Source organism: Ambystoma mexicanum, chromosome 2p (genome assembly GCF_040938575.1).
Source record: "Ambystoma mexicanum isolate Mex_15411 chromosome 2p, UKY_AmexF1_1, whole genome shotgun sequence".
In the NCBI taxonomy this organism is placed as follows: Eukaryota; Metazoa; Chordata; class Amphibia; order Caudata; family Ambystomatidae; genus Ambystoma; species Ambystoma mexicanum.
In genome coordinates this window covers 1,328,010,517-1,328,028,738 of record NC_090923.1, presented here as the reverse complement: position 1 = coordinate 1,328,028,738, position 18,222 = coordinate 1,328,010,517, and positions in this window count along the sequence as shown.

Genomic DNA, 18,222 nt, shown 5'->3' with positions numbered 1-18,222 from the left:
TTACATGAACAATTTTTTAAATGTAAACAAAATATATCTGTTAACATTGGCTTTATATCATGCTAAATTACTACTTAACATCACTCATTTTACTCCCTTTTCTATTTTCAATCATGGTCATCCTTTTTTCTCTATGTTTTAAGGGAAATTGGGCACACCCAATGCACATAGAGCCCATTTCCTTTAAGAAAAGAACCCTTAATGGTGCTCCGGGAGGGAGAACCTGGCTGCTAAGAGAGAAGAACAAGGCCATGTAATGGCTGTGCTCTGGCCTACCTGGCTCCAGGTTACCAGGCCTGTCCACCCCACATAGCATTGGGTATTGCTATATATCAGCAGAAGCCTTATCACCATGTCAACAATGTTTCCAGCCAGTCATATGTGTTTGTGTGTGTGTGTGTGTGTGTGTGTGTGTGTGTGACTTTGCGTTTGTGTTCCAAAGCTTAGACATGTTTTAAGGATGACATCTTTTGCACTTGTGTCTTTCTGGCCATGAGAACATGTATACGTTCGATTAAATACTACACATCTCAATAATAAGACAGCATTTGCTACACCTTCTGCAGTGTTGGGACCAGATGGAAAAAAGATGTTAACTTTAGAAGATCAAGAGATGCGAGTGACCAAAAATGTGGTGTGACTAAAAAAGGGATGGGTGGAAGGTTTTGAATAAATCTGAACCACTGGCAGTGCTCTGGGCAACCTTCCACGCCACCGTTTTTTAGACTGCGCCATTGCAAAAGAGGTCCAGCCATATGCAAATCAATCAGGTACTGCCACCACTGGTAGAAGCCCAGCCCGAACAGCCAGGTCCTCTATGCATGGAAATACAAGCAAACACAGACAGGTTTCAACCTTGTTGGGCCTCATAAGTGAGGTGCAGCTTGGTTCCTTATGACACAGCGAGCAAGTGAACCTACTCTGTGCACGCCCTCTCTCACACTGGGAGACAAACTGTAACCAAAAAAAGTGATGGGTGGAAGGTTTTGAATAAATCTGAACCACTGGAATTGCTCTGGGAAACCTTCCACACCACCGTGTTTGAGCCCGCCTGTGCCATTGAAAAAAGGGGTCCAGCCATATGCAAATCAGTCAGGTACAGCCACCAATGGTAGAAGCTCAGCCCGACAAACTAGGCCAGGTCCCCTCTGCAGAGCGATACGAGTGAGCATAGGTAATATTGAGCTTTAGCATTCCATGTATTCATATTGTAAGCAATCCCGCCATCAACAACACATTGTTTACATGTATTCAATACGACGGGCGCAACCACCAGCGCGCGCAACTACACAATTGTACTTAGACACTTTCTAATGATGCACTCCCCAAGCCTATTTACTTAAGGCACATACATACAGGAGACGTGTACCACAAGACTGGTATGTTGCAATCTAGCATGACTGTACCTTTAATCGAAGAACATGCTACCGAAGACCTCTTAGATTGCATCCAAGAGCCTTGCGTTATCTTGAATCCATCATTTGCAATTCAAGTTCCATGGGCCGGCTCATTAATAATAACTACTGTCTGTTTACCATGAGCGCAGAGACCCCGCAGCTCACTTCATTTCTCAAGGGAGGGGTTAGAATTGGATTTTTGACAAGGCGGTGACAGCAATGGTACGACGTGCCTGAGTGCTCTACGGCCTATTGTGTGTGTAATTGAAGGGAAAAGCTATCTGGGTTTTGGTTTTTCTACCAACTGAGAATGCACACAAACCCCATATCATTTGCACTAGACAAGATAGTCTGCATGCCAACCTGTGGGCGCTAGGGTGCACAGCGCTAGGGTGCACAGCAAAAAGCGTGTTGGATCTTGTTTGACTCACCGCATGGGCCTGTTTCTGCACATTTTTATGAGTTGCAAGTTTCCCATACCCATCTTCTCCCCCACACTAGCCCCCTAAGAACCCCACTAGCCACAATCCCGTTTAAGCCACACCCTGACCTCACGCCCACAAAAATGCTGCAAACATGTGGCGAAATGGCCCTTGACTGAAAGCAGCGAACCGGCTGCGGTGAGTTGGGCAGTCTTGAGTTAAGCTGCAGAACAGGATGTGAGAATGTCTCGGGACGTCACGCATTCGGCAGCCCTCTAAAGTTGGGAGGTTACTTTTCTGGAACAATGTCCTCCATTGGCTGGGCAAGTGCTGGGTCAGTCCCAAAAGGTACACACAGCATCCACAAGAAGTTTGGAAACAAGTTTGACATTATTTATTAAAATCCACAATCATTGTTAAAACAATTAAAACAAAATAACAGACTCAAACTGTACCTATTAATTCCATCTCCCTGCATGAATACATTGTCAGAAAAGCTCAATTGTGCAGGGATGCCATTTGCACTGCCCTCCCAGGTGTTGAAAGAAGACTTAATCTAGCATGATCGATATGTGTCCGCAGCGGCACGGGGAGCAACGAAAAGTGACAACATCTCAAGGTGGACAAGAAAAATTGTGAAATCTACACCCATGACCAAGGACATGGTGATAAAAGCGGTCAAAGACACAAGGCCTGATTCGTGTATTTTTTTGCACAGTGCAAAGTGACTTTTCACTGGTGCAAAGTGACTTTGCATGGCAACACGGCTCTTTACACTGTTCCATGAATCAGGGTGTTTGTTAGCAGTGCAAAGTCACTTTGCAACAGTGAAAAGTCATTTTGCACAGTTCCATGAATCAGGGCTTGCGTTGGCAGTGCAAAGTTCCTTTTCAGCAGTGCAAAGTCAGTTTGCACATGTGCAAATAAATCCATGAATCGGGCCTACAGCGTAGATCATCCCCACCTTACACGCCCAGCTAAGGGGATAGGGATGAGTGGGATGGAAAACACTCTGCAGGAGTAGGGCAGAGGGGTGTAGAGTGCACATGGAATCAAAGATGGAGTCCAGGGGCCAGATTACAGCAACTATGCAATGGTGCAAGTGCAAAGTTGCACGGTACTAGCACTAGGGCAACGTTTGCCCTAGTGCAAAAAACATATACTTTCAATGCATTTTAGCACCTGGGCAAAGTGTGCCCTGGTGCTAATTCCATTCCATTTTAGCAGCAGGGTAAACTTTACCCTACTGAAAAAATGTTACTAAAAGAGTCGCTTTTTGCATATGGGCACATTTTACCCTACTGCTGATGCCATGCAAAATTGCACTTGTCATGGTGCAAAGGTGTTCTAACATGGAACCACCGTTTTTGCACTAGAGAAAGCTTTGCCCTAGTGCTAATACCGTGAAAAGGTGCACCTGCAGCAGTGCAACTTTTCTATATTCTGGCCCCAGGTGTGCTTAAAATGTAATAATTGCCTCAAAGGTTTATGGCACCCCAGAGAGCATGCGCAGCTGTTCTGGTGCTATGTGTCCCAAGTAAAATGATTATTTTTGTATGGTGACGTGAACACTAGAAAAGAGCCAAACTCAGGGTATTGCTTTGTGGTTGAGTCCCTCCGGCAGGCAAACCCAGGGCAAGGGCGGGCAGCGGGTAAAGTGGTAGGACTTGCATTGGCTGAGCCGTCAGGCTCGATAATGCTCTCCCACCCTGACTTCTCACCCTGTCCTACATCATTCTGCTGTGTGCTAGGCATGTGTGCATATCACGCAGCTCACTATACTTACAGCACATTGATGATGTTTGCATGATGCCCACCAACAGATGGGATAATGAACACGAAACATCTGGGCTATTGCGGTTGTTGCATGGCGTCCACCGCCAATGCCAGGCAATTAACACTATCCTGATATCGATGATGTTTGTGCCATGTCCACCTTGAAGCTTCCAGAATGAACACGAACCCTGTTATATAGTGATGATGTTTGCACAATGCACCCCTCAAATCACAGGACATTATGGTGATGATTTCCTGATGCTTCACATCACACTCAGGAAATGACCACAAGTGTCAGAATACGTTGGCAATGTTTGCATTCGTTCCCCCAGCAAACCTCTCGACCTCTGTTGGATCCATAGATGGCTTCTTATACCACAGAGCCAGGCCCACCTTGAGGTATCTGGTGATCCTCTTTACTTTCAGTCAGGGGTGTTGCTAGGTCTGGAAAAGATCCGTGGCTACGCTAATGTCGGGACTATTGGGACTCGAGGCTAGCTAGCCTTTAGGTTGTAGCCACTATACAGGCTACAACCAAAAGACCTGGGGCTATAGCCCCCCAAGCTCTCCCTAGTGACGCCTCTGCTTTCGGAGAATATCTCACTATGCAAAGACTGCTCTGAAGCACTATTTGCATTGGAACAGAAAGCGAGAGGCTGGTATTCCTCCACGGAGTTTGGGTGGCAGCGGAGGCTCCTTGCTTAGCGACGGATTATCCTGTATTGTTTGATAAGTATATCACAGCAGTTTGCCAAAAAAGAAAGATACCCCTCAGTGGGGTAGAATGAAGGACTCTGCTTCTTGCTGGAAGATAAGCGCCTCAGTGTCTATACTACGATTGTGTACGTATACATTGTCGACTCTGCACGGCCGCGCTTGCTTTGTATTCCCAATATGGATCCGTACCCAAGGATTGTGCCACCGGTCAGGAATACAGGAAACCATCATTCCTTTTTTTCTATGACTCTATTGGAAACCGCCATTCCTTGATTCAGTTTCTGGAAGCGGCAGCACTCCCAGGGTGGGGTTAAACAAATCAATTTAATTCTGTACCTTGGGGCCGGGCTGCCTCTATTGGTCGCTCTCTAATGTGGAACAGGTGGCAGCCTGATGCAGGTCTGGCACTGAAGCAAAAGAAACAACCAAAAACCACACAATGTCACAAGCGTTGTTCCTTGACTGCCAATTGCTGTGTCAATTATATATTCTGTAACCAGGGACGTCATTTGGGGGTCGCCAGGCGACCTCTGTGGTGTCCCTTGCGACCTCTGTGGTGTGTGGTGTCCCTTGCGTCCTCTACTAAAAAAAAAAAATACTTTTTTTTTTTTTTTTTTTAAGTTATGCAAGCTCCTGGGCTGTGGCTATGATATGATATGATATGATATGGTATTTGTAACGCGCCTATACACAAGTGTTTCAAGTCGCGACGAGGCAGGGAGGGAGGGAAACAAGGGGAAGACAGACAAACGATCCTACTAGGCCAGGTGTCATTCAGATCGCGCAAGTGCAGAGGTAAGGGGAAAAGGAGAAAGTGCAGGGGGAGGAGGTGGGGGGGAAGTGCAGTACAAGGTAAGTAGCGTAATAAAATAATAAATAATAAATAATAAATAAAAAGGGCCAGCTGGTGGCAAGTGCGAGGTAAGTGCAGAGCAAGTGCTGAGAAGTGCTGGGAAGGGGGGCTGTAGGGATACAGTGACAGTCCCACAGTGCAGGGGGAGCCAGGGAGGCAGTGCAAGTGGAGAGTGGCTGGGCCCTGGACCGAGGTCGCTGAGAGTGGCCCAGATGCAGGTTTAGTGCAGAATTCAGTGGGGAGTTAAGCAGGTTTAGCAGGGGAGAGGGAGAGAGAAGGCAGAAGCGAAGAGGAAGGTTTTGAGGTACTTCCGGAACCGGAGATGGTTCTCCTCAAGTTTCAGGGAGGCAGGAAGGCTGTTCCAGAGGGAGGCCCCTGCTGCGGAGAGAGATCTACCCCCAGCTCGTTGCTTCGAGAAGCGGCTGACCATGAGGGAGTTGGAGACGGATGAGCGAAGGGCTCGTGAAGGAAGATATTTAGGAAGAGAGAGTTGAAGGTATTTAGGCCCCAGGCCCCAGAAGGCCTTGTGGACAATGCAGAGGGTTTTGAACTTAATCCTCGCAGCCACTGGGAGCCAGTGAAGAGATTTCAGTCCTGGAGAGATACGGTCCCTGGGCTTGAGGCCAAGGACAAGTCTCGCAGTTCTGTTCTGGATAAGTTGCAGAGGGCGAAGAGTGGAGGCAGGCACATTAAGATAGAGGCTGTTACAGTAGTGCAGCCTTGAGAGAACCAGGGCTCTTTACTTCTGGGGTGGCTGGCTTTCTTGTTCAGGCCCCTTAAAAAAAAGACTTGAGGCACTTGTTCTTATTTTTCTTCTAACACTTTCAGCACTGACCCTAAATAAGAAAGAATAGGAATACCAAATAATGTGTCTTTCTGGAATTCTATACAGTAATTGCTGGCCTCATTAAATGTTTATTTCAGGCACACTTCAGGGGGTGAGTCACTGATTTAGTCTGTTCTTAAACGCCTCACTAAGCCGAAGCCGTTCATCCTTCTGAGGTCGATAAATGAGTACCAACACAGGTTGGGTGATATTGGGTGTTTATTTTTCTATATAAAGCGCTTAATGATGTGTTATTATATAGCACTTACGCTTATCATTTGGTCATGGACGTCTGCTTGCATACACAGTCATTTGGTAATACGGGCCAATAAACACTGAACTTAATGATACATATGGCGATCCATTCTTGTATGAATGTACATCACATAGTGATATCATAACTATATTTTTCATAGTTTACAATGCTATGTGATGCCACTTCCTGTTTTGTCAACGGGTGAAATGTCGTGTTCCATCGCTACCCGCTATATCACTTTGGGGTCGGGTCTAATGACATCACTTCCTATGATGTCATCAGAGGGTCAAGGGTCGGGTGATGTCACTTCCGCTACCCCTGGCATTTTGGTGAAATGACGTCCCTGTCTGTAACTGCTGTTGATTGGCTCTGATTTTCTTTTGGGCGGTGAAATGTAAAAATAAAACAAGTAGCTTGATGAATAAAATAGGTATTCTCGAGAAGCGTATATGAAATGCAAGTGTGTGCTGTTATATGTATTGCTACAGTAGGGACTTAATCCAGGGAAGATTAAAACGATGTGCCAAGCAATCACACCATTAATTAAGGTCCGTGGAATGCTAGCAACGCCAGTCTACTGACTTTATGAAATTATATATCTCGCAAACCTCATATAACCCACAGATTATACAATTGGGAAACATCTCTTCGCTTCCACGTCATCCCTACGTAGTGATAGAAGTGAACCAAAAAAGTAGTGAAACTGTGACTCTGGCAGGGGACAGAGTCGGAACGAAGGGAGCAACCTGCAACACATTTTTCAAGGGGTGCAGTCATGCTGGTGGACAGCCAATTGAGTTGAAACATATTTCAGTTTAGCTGCAACTGATATCCAGTGGTAAAATGGAGACGTGTGCTATAACTTCACAAAGAACAGTTCCAGAATAGTGAAAATGGTTGCAAAAAGTAGTGCAGCTGTTAACAGTAAACAATAAAAGTAGTGGAACACCACTCCTGACTGTTCCTGCTCTCTTCGACCACTGTCCCTACGTGGCTGGAGCACCGTCGCAGCTCGCATCTTCACCCATGTCTCTCCTGACAGCTGCAGCCCTGGAACTCCAACATACTCAGCGCACCTTCCCCGCCTGCTGCTCCTTACCTGCAATAACCCACATCATTCCTGGCAAACGCGGCCTGGCCTGTACTGTGTCCCCGTCACTCGCCCAATTCTTAGCCAGGTTGCACCTGACAGCTGAGGAGTGCCACGTTCATTTGGAGTTCAGACTCTTCCTCACTCGGGCGAACTCTGGATATGATGTGCTCCCTTGCCCAGCCAATTCTCTGCAATGACCCCAGGCAGATCTCTCATTCCCCAGGCCAGTTTCCCCCCTATTTTCATACATCTCTAAGATAGGACATAATAGTTTTATAGATCATGCCCACGAGCTGTATCAGCGGTCAGCGGTGTAAACGTAATTAAAGGTCTTTTACTCTAGGGCTCTTAATGTCCTCCAGGGCTCATAACTCCTAGTACAGCCTTGGACTGGGTCCATAAAACTTAATTATAATATTGGAATGCTGGCAGTTCCATGGTAAACAGTACAATGGCAGAGGGCAATAATGACAGAGAAATGTCTTCTCTGCCAATAGTTCAATGTCTCTCTGTTGTCTCTACATATGTTAAAAAAAACATGCTACCCTCTTTGGCTGGAATGTTCTAACAGCATTATAGCTCTTCCACATCAGGCTATAAGAGATGTGAATGTCCTCCCCATTTTTGAAGCCCTTACCTATGTCAAGGCTCTATAACTTGTGGGGGCCGGGGGCATTTACTGCTGATATATGTGATGAATCACATTCCAGATTACCAGTGGTCCAGGGGTGAATATTGGTTTCTAAACCATCAATCAGCCCCACACGTCTAATACACCAAAATGGATCTGAACAGATAGGGTTAAACAAGCATAGAATTACAATTATAAACCTCCTTGTCCAATTTTGGTAACGTGGACGGAATGGCAGGCTTATCTCCTCTAAAGGTCGTGGATTGTTGGTTGTTTGCAACACAACAAAAACACAATTATTACCCAATGATAAAATGAGTGTCCAGTCAAGGTTGTAGAGTAAGATCTACTTTATTATTATGATCACAACAGACAATCTAATAACACTACTAAATACAACCCACCCTGTAAAGGAATGCATAGAACAGACAGCTTCCAAAAAGGAAAAAGGGATGCACTCTGAATACTGACTGGAGGATAGTTGATATGGTTAATAACCACAATCGTTTTTTGAAAATGCTTCTTGGCTTCAGCAAAAAGGTATAAAGGGTCTTAAAATGCTTCTAGGGGCCTTCGGGGAAGGACCAGACCGACAGAACCACAATCAACCTCTTGATGTAGTTGTTCTTGGTGCTCAAGCAAACCATGGCGACCGGCTGAAGGCTGGACTTCACAGTGATTCAGGGTCAGGAATATTTGTTTCAGTGCTGATCGGCGGATCTGAAGCAGTGGTTGAGACATCTTGAGTTCATTCAGTGACTACGGCTTGACGGTGGCAGCTTGTGGCTTGACGGTAGTCAGCATTACAGGCGGTTGCGAATCGAGGAACTCAACTGACTCGAGAATACCCTTTAAAGTGGACAGCAGTAGGTGCTTGTCGCTGCCTCTTCAACGGACTTGCGTTGCCCTTTAAGGCAGACGCCTCAGAATTAGGGTGTGTTTTTCAGGAAGCTGCCTTGCCCTTGGTTTCGGGTTCTGAGACCTTCTGGCATTCCCTGTCCTTGGAGCTTGCTGCAGAGCCTAGCAGGGCACGATGTGTGCTGGTTGGATACCGGTTCTGAAGCGGCTGAAGGGTCTTCTGAGTTCTTTTCTCCCTTTGTCCATGGTAGAAGTTAAGGGGAGGGATCTTGCTTCCCTCTTTGTATGTACCTGGCCTTCCTTCACTGGCAGAAGCTGTAAGGCAGACTGTAACTTCAGCCAGGGTCCAAGGATGCATTCTTCTTTGTGCTTCAAGTGAAATATTCAGACGATCTGCCTGAAAGAAGGTTTCCAGCCCTCTCTTAAAGCCAAGTGGGCTGCTGTGATTGGTGTAGGCTGAACCTACTTAGTGGACCAATCCTATGGTCCCTACCAACAATTAAGGGTTAGGGGGTTCTGGGCTCCCTCTCCTGTGATACTAGGTCCCACCCACCTTCTTGTTTGCTGTGATCAAAGAGACTCTCTGCTTAATGATTCTCCCTGTATGGTACCTTTTTAAAGACACATATTTCCCTTGATGATGCTAAGAGACCAATCCTCAAACCACCTTCTTTTTTCTTGTGAAGGGATCTCCCTAGTGTGGATTGTCTTCAGCAAGAATAGACTTAGACATGTCAGTTCACTGTCATTGATACTAAAGGGTAGGAGCTGGCTTCAGGGTGACACAGTTACATATGAAAGGTTTGTTGAGTTTCCCGTCACCTTTGTTATCCTCTGCAGCTAGGCCCCATTGGGGCCTGTTTGAAGTACCCTCTATTGGTATGTTAATCGCTGCCACAAGCTACAGGGCTAACAAAAGAGCAGGGTGGTTCCGTATGGTTCTTGTCAGTTAATCAGCCTGTCCATGGCAGGGGAAGCCCCCACCCCCAATGTGAGGACATTGTGCTGTCCTCTCCTGTCATATTCCAACTAATTATGACAGGGGGGACTGTACTTGAGGCGGTGTCCATGCCAGAGTACACAAGTCTATGTGTGTGTCGTGGTGTGGTGTGAGCAAAGGAAAATATTTGTGAATTAGCGCCACACATTTTCCTGAGGCAAGTCTACAATAATCCATTTCCAGAACTGTCAAAAAGGCCCAGGCGAGCCCACGCCTAGCATGCAGGTAGTCAAATTCATCACAAGTCCTGTGTGCTAGCTGTATTGCTATAGTAAATAGTGGGAGTTGTGCTTAGAACTATGATGCTTTTTTGTACAGCAGACTCTACACCACTCCTTCCATTAATCAGACATAGCAGCAAAAGAACACCAATTAATCCAACCACCAGCCCACTGTCCAATTTCAAATAACACCCTACTCATTTTTATCTCTCATTATTGGCTATAACTCTTTTTTCTTATAATTGTATGTATATTGTTTTCTCATTTTAATACTTTGTAATATGCTCCTTTAAAAGACCATGTACAATCTTCTTGTAAAATACTGTTATTTGCATTAAGTTTCCCGTGTTCTCCTTCAATATATGTACGGGATCCGCAGACCCAGGTTTTTTTGCAGTGGAAAGTCCTTGCAAAGTAATTTTGCACTACAAAAATACACTTCGCACAGTTCCATGAATCAGGGTTTGTGTCAGCAGTGCAGTCACTTTTCAGCAGTGCAAAGTCACTTTGAACCGTGCCAAAAAATTCCATGAATCGGGCCCATAATGTACCTTTAGCGATTCTGTGTCGGCCATATTGGTTTGTAGTTTGTTTTGCATGAAAATGAATTGCACATGAATCACACAAAACCTGTTTTTCTTCAGAACTAAACAAATAGCTACCAGCACCCCAGAAAGGAAGGACAGTTACTGACCTATCCAAACCAGGTGATGCTATATTGAAGCTCCAGTGCTATGAAACGGTTCCTTTGTAAGCAAGTAGATTTAAATTGGAGAGGAAGCAAACAAGCAGCAGGGATTAATCTTGTACTTGGTCACAGAGATACATAGTGATCAGAAATAATGCGCCCCAGCTGTTGGCAATGTATCCGGAAGCAGCTGATGGATGCCGCCATGCTGGCCGCAGCCATTATACAGTCTGGGGGAGCCGGGGAGGGCAGGGGGGGCGAAGGGGGCATGCTGATGCTGGCTCATCCAAATATGTTCAGCCCCTGAGACCGAAGAAACCTTTGATATTTTCATCTTCCTCTCTTAACCTCCCCCACAACCTTTCTACTAAATGAAAATAGTCTCTAATTATCTGGCGTTAAAGCAGCTCTTGTGCTTATTTTGGGAGACTGAGAAGCAAAACATGCTTGCCATTACTCTGACAATCTGAGGAGAAGAAGCTGGGAAAAGATAGCTGACCTTTAAGTTTTGGTACTTAAATAGCGAAAACATCATGCAAAGACCTTGGGGCTTGATCTCGCTAACATAATGTGTTCGCATCCATCGTGGAAGGGAACAACATTAACAAGAAGGCAGGACAGCGAAACAGGAATAGACATTTCTTCTTCACATGGGCTTTAGAACCGCAGGCTCGAGGTTCCATAGTTCTTTAATTAGCAAGTGTTTTTATTGGCCGGCTCAATGGTACTCCTTTTTATCGATCTTAGGAGGATGAAAGGTAGAGACAATTTGTCAGAATGCAAAAACTGGGATTAGTTGCTTGTCCAAAAATTGTTGCAGCAGGCATATTTAGCAAACAAACAATTGTAAAATAAAGACTAATGCTTAAAACAGCCTGCTTGGACATATTTCATGAGCACATGTGGTGAAGAAACCCAAAGGGAATGATTTCCTTTAATGAAGCCCCTGTTCCACTTATTGCGCAGCCTGGCTCACTTAAAGCAAACAAATGTTTCATGCATTGCATGCACTCTCTGAATATACACGCTGCTTTACTCACTGGACACCCTGGTCCATTTAAGTCACAGCCTGTTCCAATTAAAGCACATGCTCACTTAAGGTGCACACTGTTTCACTAAATGCTCACAATGTTTAACTTAATTCACACCCTGTTTCAAAGAATGCACAAACCCACATAATGTACAGTATGTTCAAGTTAATGCACATACTATTTCACTTAATGCACACTAGCTTTTAATACAAACAGATTAACAGCCCGATTTATGGAAAAGTGCGCATTTCTCCCGCAATTGCTGCGGGCCACAAACAACACTCTGCGAGCCTGCATGCATAATAAAAAACTTTGTGCACCATGTCTTCGTTGAATTTAATGCGCAAGGTAACCGTAATCGCAAGTCGCGCCCGGAAAGCCCCTGCCACGACCCCACCCAAAGCATAAACAGCCAAAACAGCTAAACTGGCGTGTCACCCAGGGCGTGAATACATGCACCCTTCAATTAGTGTGTGGTGTCCCCCGCAAGCAGCTCTGCATCTTGGGGACCCTGTGCAGGGTCCCCCGTAACTCTTGCCGCCACCCCGATAACATGCGTATACTTTGTAACTCAGAAAATCTGTGTGTGAACCCCCGTAAACCATTCCTGCACCCCGCTACATTTCATACGCGCACCCCTAAGTTAGATCAGAACCGTGGTTGCCGACACGCACCCCTAAATCCGACATGCAAACCCACCTCAGCGCTGCGATGGTTGCATGAATATGTGACGTTTGGCACCATTATGGGCATGCGAGTGGCTGCCTGCAGGCTGTCCCTCATAACGCCCACTATTTTGTATGTTCTTATCCATTTTCTGTGTTCCGGCCCCCTTCCTAGCTCTCTGTGCAAGCCACGCCCAAACTCTGCGTGGTGTCCAACGCAAGGCTCTCGATGGCTTGTGGAGAAGTGTTGAGCATGCGCAAACTCCACGCAAGTCCTGGAAAAGTCCTGCGCATCCAATTCCATGAATCGACAAATGGGATTTTGCAAGCAGTTTGACGCGCAAGTTCCCTATTTCCTGCACAAATAATTCCTTGAATAGGGCCATATATGTACAACTTGTTTTACTTAATACACAAACTCACTAAATGTACACCCTGCTTCATATATTTCACATCAAGTTTAATTTAATGTACAAACTATTTCACTTAAGGTATGTCTTATTTCACACACTGCACCCTCTTTCATATAATGAACACTGCTTCATAGAATGTGCACATTCATTCAATGTACACCCTTTCACATAATTCACACTCCATTTCACTTAATGCACACACTTACTGGGCCCGATTCATGGAAATGCGCGTAGACATCTTGCAAGGACCGCGCTCCGAGAAGGACCCTGAGCAAACCTGCGTGCAGGAGAATAAATGTGCACCCCGCATATTCATGGAATTGTTCGCACAAAGTAACCATATTTGCTAGTCGCTGCTGGAACGTCTCCAACACGCCGACACAGAAAGCAAAAACTGCCATATCAGCTACCTTTGCACGCTCCCCTGGGCGCGAATACATGCACCCTTTAAAAAGTTTGTGGGATCCCCCACAAGCAGGCCTGCATCTTGAGGACCCTGCACAGGGTCCCCCGTAACTGTTCCCGGCAACCCAACAACCTGCGTATGGAAAATCATAACCTGGTCAAAACTTGTAAAATCTGCGTCCTGTAAACCGTTCCTGCACCCCGCTACACTGCTTACGCGCACCCCTAAGCCACATCGGAACCCCGGTTGAGTACATGCACCCTGAAATCCAACATGCAACCCCACCTCCACGGTGCATATCCTACATGCAAGTGTACTTACGCCTGCCTTCAGGTGGCAGATCGTCTGCAGGACCTGCGTGATCATTTCCCAGCCGAGAGGTTGGGCGATCGAATCCATGAAAACCTCTCGTGCTGCGCAATAGTGGGTGTGCATGGGCATCCATCAGAACGCCCACGTTTTCCCTTGTTCTTCCCCATTTTGCAACTTCCGCCTCATACTCCGGACTATGTGCAGGCTACGCCCACGCTCTGCGAGGTGTCTCCTACAAGGCACTCGGCCACTCGCAGAGATGTGCTGAGCCTGCGCAAATCCTCGCAGAGCACAAGATAGTCCTACGCAGTCTATTCCATGAATCGTCAAATGCCCTTTTGCGTGCGGTTTTGTGCACAAAGTCCCTATTTATTGCACATAAAATGCCATTAATCGGGCCCTGTGTGTCTTTCACTGAAGTCCTGTTAAAAACAAGCATTGGTAAAGCCAGTATATTTGGCTTGGGTCTAAGAATAAGACATTTGCCAGCCACTGCTACTAGATGCTCAGTTACTGACACCATTTTGCAGCTGCTATGATCAATGGTCAGTTAATACCACTACCTTGTGCCTGGCAAGTGGATTTCCCATTCCTACACCAAAGCCCAAGCTTTTGGCATTGCCAATGGTTGTTTCTCTCCCTTTTGGATTACTGTGGAGGGAGGGCAGAGGGAACATGTAATTTGTTTGTGTAAGCGGTCCCTGGGGCCTCTCTCATATAACTCCACTGGCGGGATGCTCAAAGAATGGAAAAGAGAGGCGGGCCATCATACACAACATACAAATATAGGTGGTAGCTTTCAATTTCGAGGTGTATTTCACTTCCGAGTTCCGAGTGACATGTTTAGTCAACTCGAGCTTCGACTAGTTGCCTCTTGAAACCCCTCGGTGGGATGTAAGGAAGCGACACCCGTGGGGAGGGTCATGTAAAGCTAATTCCATCTTCCCGGTGATTCTGACAAACTGTTGAAATTGACCTACACGGATTTTAACGCTCATAACAAGCTGAGTTGGTTAGTTTCAAGAGTTTGTTGAAATAGCAAAGGCAATCCATGCCACGTCTCCCTCCCCCGCAGCCTGCTCGGAATATTTATGCAAAGCTAAGAAACCTCTGGAGCACCGGCAACTTCAGCTGTCTCCTCCTCTCCTGGCTGCAGTAATTACTCTGCCACGCAGAGACCCTGGGTTGGTTGTAAAATTAAAACCACTTAATTCCAGGTTCCCTGAGCTATAGGTTCTGTGTGCAGGAAAGCGTTCAATTTGACGAATAAGGGCGAGAGCACAGGACGCGGGGGATTAAATGAGTAGCAGAGAGAACCCAGCGTCTCGCTGGCCTATTTAGAATGTGATAACATGTGTATAAACTGAACCCGTGGTCCAGAGCGTGGCTTCCTAGACCGTAATCCTGGAAGAAGAGGGTGGGTACTTCAATGTCAACTCTCTTTCAATGGCCAAATTCCTGGCAGTTATTTTCTGGGGGAATCGGTTTCCTGGCTGCTACAGAGACGTCATTTAGGGGTCGCCCTTGCGACCCCTGCGGTCTCCCTTGCTTCCCCTGTGGTCTCCCTTGCTACCATTGGTGAACAGTTGCTCACTAAGGTAGAGCCCCAACCCGCTCGTCTAGACATCAGGGACAACTTTCCCTGAAAGTCCAACGCCAGCCCAACAGCCTTCCTCATTCACCGTGAAAGCAGCAGCAGGCCCTCTTTAGATCTATTAGATGCACAAGCCGGGCTAATGGAGTGGACAACCACAAATGGTCGCCTACAAAGTAGTTCCCGATGGGCTTTCTTTGCAAATACTCCTGCTTCACACCCGTCAGGTTCCTGGTTACCAATGGGGTACGATATGACTTGGATGTCTGACCAGCTCTGGTCAGGATCTCACCATAGAAAGGACAGGCCACTGAAGGGGTCACTGGTACTAGTTGCATCCTGTTACACTCTGGTGCATCCATTGGGAATGCCAAGCAACTCAAGGTTGACTTTCACTCTTTCCAAGCAGGGAGGACAACATGGAGGTTTGGGAGCGCACAGCGCTCCAGTGAAGAACCACTCACTCCTGAGCCAAGACACTCTCCACTCCTTCGCAACCACCACCATCCAGAAGACCAGTTCACCATAACTGGAAAAAAGACAGAACTTTATGGGTAGCTGTTGTCTGGCGCTGATCAGGAAACACCACATCACCATCTTTCAAGGATTCATGGGAGCAATCTCCCTGCCAAATGGGGTGAACTAATGCCGTCTAAGCCTTGTAAGAACATTGATCCTCCAACTGTTAAGGACTCACATCAGCGCTACTAAGAAAAGAACCTACATACCCACTGCGCACAGAAAAAGACACCAACTCAGCAACCGAGCTAGCTCCCCACCAACTGAGCTATCCTTGGAATATACATTGGGTAAAAGGTAGAGGTCGATGTTTTGCTTCCAGTGCAAAGTATTAACTATAAATTCGACATTTTGATTTTAGATATTATGGACCTCATTACGGGTTGGGTGGTATCCCGACTGGGGTTGCGTTAGCACCCACCCGTCTGCCGATATTACCACTGGATCACGGGTTGAGCACTAAGCCTTCCTCCCCATTCCCCATTGGGTCCATGGGACCCAACAGGGAATGTTCTGCGCAATTACTGCGTGGTAATACTGCTGGCGGTAATTGCACCAAAAATGAGACTTTTTCTGGCGTGTTTACCCCAAGCTCTGAGCTGGTGGTGTACACGCCAAACTCGATAATAGGCAGAGCGGAAAATGCACAAGTAACACTGTTACCACTGCTTTTAAGGCTACCACCCAACTCGTGATTAGGCCCAATAGGGTCAAAATTAACTTAAAGTTGATTTTGAATGACAACACAGCAAACGCACATGATGGCATTCCTGTTATACACCACACACTGCCAGAGGATAACACATGATGTAAAATAATAGGATGCATTACCACTGCTTCCTTTCTTTATAACAAAAATCATATCAGTGGTTCTTCAAATGTTACATGGAGTCTCCCTTGCGACTCTTTTTTCCCCCTGAAGTGTAATTCTTTTTAGGAATTCTAAAGCTCAACACCGAGGCCATCACGTCACCCCTCACACCTTCTGACTCACTAGACACCATATACCCCTCTCCTCCCCATCACCCGGGAAAGCTGTACCCCTCCTATATGCTCCTCTTTATCCTACCCCGCTGTATATCTGTTTTGTTGTTACATCTGAAAAGTGCTCCATTATGCATCTGCACTGTTTGCTCATTTATGTGATAAGTCCCTTCAACCTTAGAGACCCCCAGCTCTTTAGCTGGACTTTAGGACATAAATGCTAACCCTTGAGAGAGTGAGCCTTTTTTTTCACACTTTCGTGTGTTTTGATCTGATTTGGATGATCTGTTTCCTTTGTTTTTAGAGTCTGACAAACTCCACAGGCATCTACTTTTTGTAGCCTGTAACTTGCATGCCACACAGAGAAAAACTGTCAGAATATCACACAGTGATTGGAGCTTACGACTGGCACACTCACCTGTTAAGCGGCTTCACTTCAACACTACAGCTAAGTCAATGCCTAGTCTGGGATGCTGAGGGAAACCCTTATTGATATATTTTTAGGTCCAGTTCATGTACTCTGGATGACAACCCTCATATAACACCCCTCTCTTAGAATCTCCCCGACCCCACTGAGCCAAGAAGGAGGTCTGTTTTGCAAATTTAAAAGGTTTATTTGAGAAATATAAACAATATATATATATATATATATATATATATATATATATATATATATATATATATATATATATATATATCACACTTCTATAAATAAATTGATAATGGATATTACACTTGTGAATATGAGCAGTAATCAGCAAGAGGTAACTTATGAATAGGAACAGAAGAATAAGGTGGGAAAGAATGCTTTACATGGTTCAAGGAAATGCAATGATGAATGAAATGCAGTACAGAAAATAACTTGATATGGCTTCAACAAAAGACAATGTAATCACTTTTCCCCTGGTGGCAATTCACCCCCCTTATATGCAATGCAAGGAGATGGAAGTAACACACACAGTCTTCGGGAATACAATCAAATACAATACGGAATTCAGTTCCCCCCCCCAGCAAGCTTAGAGGAAACAGGCAGAAGTTTGAAACACAGGCCCAAAATGCTTTTAAATGTGATGGCAATGGGTGGGAAAATGTGCTAACTGATTTTAATTCCCTCTAGAGATTCAGGGTGAGTGAGAGATGCTTGTTGGTATTAGTTCAGGCTCACTTTAGCAATGCTCTATGATTTATTACCAAGTTGCAAACTGATTTTTAACAAAGGAAAGAATGGAGCTGCTATTTTGACAAGTGGAGAAATTGAGCCAAAATCGCAAATCGCGGTAAATTTCGTGAGTGCGTAAATCGCGATTGTGGAAAAAGTATAGAGAGTAAGAAGTCGGTTCTAGGTTCGTTGGAAAGCCTAGAATCACAGCTTTAAAATGAAATTTCGTTCCTAGCCCAAACGGTTCAAGAGATACGGACGATTTAATAAAGGTAGATTTTCGGATTTAAAGTAAAACTCAAAATGAAAGGTGACAGCTTGCAGCTGCAGAATTGACAGGTGACAGTTGTGCAGCTTTAAAAATGACAGATGACACGATTTCTAGGAGGCAGTTCTACTTA